Raw genomic sequence first — 5330 nt, 5'->3', positions numbered from 1 at the left:
TTGGATGCCAAATTTTATTTTCAAGAAGGAAAGTCCTAGATTTGATAGAAATAATTACACCATATAGAAGAACTGGATGGAGTTTCACTTGAAATGTCTTGGAGAATATTATTGCAAGATCACAAAGAATGTCTACAATGTTCCTCAGAATGGTCATGTTACTGCAAATGAGATCAAGGATGTTGAACATAACATAAGAGCCAAAGAAGCATTGCTAAGTGCTCTGACTAATTTAGAGATGGCTAATGTGATAGGATTGCAGACTTCTCATGAGATTTGGGAGAAGTTAGAAACCATGTATGAAGGAGAAAAACATGTGAAAGTTGCTAAATTACAAAGTTTGAAAGGAAAGTATGAGTTGTTGAGAATAGGAGAAGATGAGAATATTTCATCCTTTATGTCTAAAGTGAATGATCTTGTACTAAGCATCAGATGTGCCAGTGACATCATTGAAGAAGATGAGATTGTAGATAAAGTGTTGAGATCCTTTCCTCCTGCTTACAAACACAAAGTTGTTTCTATTGATGAGATCCAGACTATGATAACTGTGACAAGAGACATGATGGTTGGTAAGCTTGCTGCTTTTGAATTAAGTGAACTTGGAGAATCATATGCAAAAATTGAGACTGCATTTAAACTACTATATCTGGGAAGAAAAAGTATAATCCGGGAGAGAGTTCAACTAGGGCATGAAGATTGTATTAATGAAGTATAATGTTTTCATTGATATCAATAGTAACCGGTAATGGAGTTGTATTACAACTGGTAGTGATGCAGTTTTGCAATTGGTAGTAAAGTAGTGTTGGAAATCAGTATTGGTATTTGAAGCAGATTGGTCAACCGGTAACCCTAACTTGTTGATAAGTTGAATGCTAACCGATGGAGTTTAGTGAATCTATTATGATGATCTATGATCAAATGGTAATTGGAGATGATCATTCCATGTATGCATGATGCACGTGATGAGTTTCAAAGTGATTTTAGCACATGGAGATAATTGTTTATCTTGGGAATGAGCAAGTGCATAGCATGAAGTGGAAACTGCGTGATGAGTTACAGGATTCGATGAGCGATGATCCAGGAGAGGTTGAGGTTGTCTAGAACAATGTTTAGATGATTACTATGTAATCCAACAGTCATGTTTGAACCGATATGTTTGTAATCTCTAAGAGATCTTAGGTTTTGTGATGTGTTACCGACCTATTGTATTTGCTTATAAGGTCGATGAGTTGTTTTGTAATTGTGTTGGCAATTTTGGTTAAGTGTGGTAGTGTGATTGTTGCCAAACTAGAAGGAGTATCTACAAAATGTTTTGAAGGCAGATAAGAGCATTAAAGGATCTGATTAAGCATAGCAATGCTATTAGCAGATCAACAAGACCCTCTTGTTCTCTAACAATTACAACAGTTAAATCCCCTAATCGAGTAAGCTTTAACAAGCTTGGTGCTATCTAAATCCTCTAACCATGTGATCAATTAGGTTGGATTTCAAATCCTCCACTGAGGTTACTCTTGACAGGGTATTGCCTTTAATAGGGTATTTTAGTCAATCCCTTAACCAGGTGGTCCTCAACCAGATCTGTTCTTAATAGGACATTTTTGTAAAGCTTCTAACAAGGCTTGGCTCCTAACAGGAATAACTTCAGAAAAGTTCAAAATACTTGTGGGTATTCATCCCCACTGTGGTTTTTTCCCATTTGGGTTTCCACGTCAAAAATCATTGTGTCAAGTGGTGAATAATTTTGTGTATGTTTTTGATATGGTTAATATGTTTAACTGCTAAAACCACTAAGACATGTTTAGATGACCAGAAGTAATATGAAATGAGTTATTACTAATGTTATTAAAGTGTTTGATGTTTATGTTAAAAGGTATCTAAGTTACAAATCTGTTACACTGTTATATTAATATTTTAGTCAACCGATAAGCTTGACAGTGTAGTGACAGTTTTAGATACAGTATCTAAACCAGTTAGTTCAGTGATTGGTTTATGAGTTGGGATTAAGTTTGGCAAAATTTTAGTTTTTTTTCTATCTACTAATTCACCCCCCATCTCAATAGTTGACTAGATCATTATCAATTCATCGTATCATCAGAGGGTATTCATTGCTATCAAGGAAGATGATCTGGTACCTGTTGATTCTACAAGCTGCATTGTTGAGGAGAAAGCATTGGCTTCTAAGATTAAATAGAAAGATGAATGGGTGATTGAAAGTGGTTGTTCACATCACATGACAAGCGATAAAGGTGAATTTGTGAATATAGAGAAGTATGATGGCAGTATAATAAGTTTTGGAGACAACAAAGCTTGTGTAATCCGTGGTAGAGGTTCTATTTCTCTTGATGACAAGCATAATACTGATGATGTTTTGTATCTTGAGGGTTTGAAGCATTTTGAGTGTTGGAAAGATGGTTGATAAGGGATATGATTTACAATTCAAGAATGGGAAATGTAAAATCTTGAATAGCTTTGGTATAGAAATTGCATCAGGAACTAAAACTAAAGGTAATATCTTTCATCTGAATGTTGGTGAGAAAAGTTGTTTGATTTCTCAGATTGATGAAAGTTGGTTGTGGCATAAGAGGATGTGTCATGTTAATTTTGACTATATTATTAAGATAAGTTCTATCCAAGTTGTTAGAGATCTGCCTAAGATGGTGAAGGTTACTAATCCGGTGTGTAAAGAATGTCAATTGGGAAAGCAAACAACAATTTCATTCAAGAGAAAATAGTATACATCTAATAAGATATTAGATCTTGCGCATACTAATTTATGTGGTCCCTCTAGGGTGAGAAGCTTGCAGGGTGACAAATACTTTATGTTGTTGATTAATGACTATTCTAAAATGATGTGGGCCACTTTTCTAAGGGAGAAATCTGAAGCATTGGAGAAATTCAAAATATTCAAAGCTAGGGTGCAGACAGAGACATGATTGAAGCTAAAGTGTCTAAGATCTGATAGAGGAGGAGAATTCACTTCCGGTGAGTTTAATTCCTTTTGTGAAGAGCGTGGAATTAGGAGACAGTTATCTTCTCTACGAAACCCTTAGCAGAATGAAGTTGTTGAAAGGAAGAACATAACCATTTTGGATGGTGCTAGGACTATGATGATTGAAGGAAATGTTTTGCATATCTATTGGAGAGAAGTTGTTATCATTGTTATGTACACATTCAATCAGGTGCATATAAAAGGTGATTTCGGTAAGACCCCTTTTGAGTTATGGTTTGTTCATGTTCCTACAGTTAGATATTTCAGAATCTTTAGAAGCAAATGTTATATCAAAAGAGATGAGGATATAGGAAAATTTAATGCAAGTTGTGATGAAGGAATCTTTTTGGGATATTCTACTAAGAGCAAGGCCTACCGATGTTACAACAAAAGACTCATAAAAATAGTGGAAAGTGCAAATGTGAAGGTTGATGAGTGTCATGAGAAATAAATCAGAGCATATAGATATTAATCTGATGATCAAGATTTTAGTTCAAAGCAAGTACAAAATCAGAGCATAAAATAGAGTGATCCAAAAGAGTCAGTAATCCAGATGTTGGCGGGGAAGATGTTCAAGAGATTGAAAATCATGAACAATTGGAAGACTCCCAAGTATGTAAGATTAAATCATTTAGAGAACCATATTATTGGTGATAAAAATAAAGGTGTGATGACTAGGAGTAGAATTGTTGCTGAAGAGACATGTCTGATTGCCTAAAGATGTTGCTGAAGCTTGTAAAGATGAAAATTGGGTAAAAAATATGGAAGAGGAGTTAAATCAAATTGAGAAGAACAATACCTGGGAACTTGTTCCAAGACCTAAAGACAAGAATGTAATTGGTACTAAATGGGTATTCAGGAATAAACTAAATGAAGATGGAGAAGTTGTAAGAAACAAAGCAAGACAATTATGTAAAGGATATTCACAGATGGAAGGTATTGATTTTGAGGAAACTTTTCTCTGGTAGCTAGAATTGAATCTATTAGATTATTTCTTGCATATGCAACTTATAAGAATTTCAAGGTATATCAAATGGATGTGAAGTCAACCTTTTTGAATGGTGAGTTGGAAGAAGAAGTCTACATTGAACAACAAGATGAATTTTCATTGATAGATGAAGGAGACATGGTATGGAAATTGAAGAAAGCATTGTATGGACTTAAATAAGCCCCTAGATCTTGGTTTTCTAGATTGGACAAGTATTTGATGAAGTTGGGATTATGTAAAGGTACCGCTAATAGTAATTTATACTTCAATATTCATAACGATAACATTTTGATTTATGAAGTTTTTGTTGATGACATTATTTTTGGAAGAGACAATGATTTGAGTAAGAAGTTTGCTGATGATATGCAAAAAGAGTTTGAGATGTCTATGATAGGTGAGATGAAATTCTTTCTGGGATTGGAAATTACACAGACTGATAAAGGAATTTTCATATCTCAATCAAAGTATGTGAAGGAATTGTTGAAGAAGTTTGGGTTAGGTGATTCCAAACCTATTGGAACTCCTATGGTAACTAGATGCAAGATGAAAAAAATGATGAATCTCCAAAGGCTAATCATACTTTGTATAGATATATGATTGGTGGATTGCTATATTTTACTCATACTAGACCAAACATTATGAATGTTGTATGTCTTGTTGCAAGATTCCAAGCTGATCCTAAGGAAAGTCATGTTACTACTGTGAAAAGGATATTTAGATATTTGAAGGGAATAGTTGATTATGGTTTTTTGGTATCCGAAGAATGATGATTTCAAGTGCTTATATAGATGTTGATTGGGCAGGTGATGTTGATGATCGGAAGAGCACTATAGGTGGTGCATTCTTCTTGGGAAAGAAGTTGGTTTCTTGGGCAAGTAAGAAGAAGAATGCTATTTCTTTATCTACTGCAGAAGTTGAATACATTGTCATTGCTAGCAATTGTACTCAAGTAATTTCGATGAAGCAGATGTTGAAGGCTATTAGAGTTGTTTATAATGAGCCTATTGTTATATATTGTGACAATTCAAGTGCTATCAATATTTCTAAGAATCAGGTGTTGCAAGACAAAATATATATCAATCAAGTTTCATTTCTTGAGAGAGAAGGTGAATGAGAAAGAAGTCATATTGGAGTATGTATCTACAAATGAATAGATTGCATATATCTTTATGAATCCTTTTCCTGCAGATACATTTGTATATCTGAGAGAGAAGTTAGGGGTGATTGCCCCTCCTGATGAGAACTAGATGCATTGAGATGCATCAATCTGATGGACTTCATAGTCTTATCCTGATATCCTGATTGATGAGCGGGTGTTGCTGCTTAGAGGGAGTAGTCAGTATGTGGTTCAAT

Source organism: Cryptomeria japonica, chromosome 3 (genome assembly GCF_030272615.1).
Source record: "Cryptomeria japonica chromosome 3, Sugi_1.0, whole genome shotgun sequence".
NCBI lineage: Eukaryota > Viridiplantae > Streptophyta > Pinopsida > Cupressales > Cupressaceae > Cryptomeria > Cryptomeria japonica.
The sequence above is the reverse complement of the archived record's forward strand: the minus strand, read 5'-3'. Positions refer to the sequence as shown.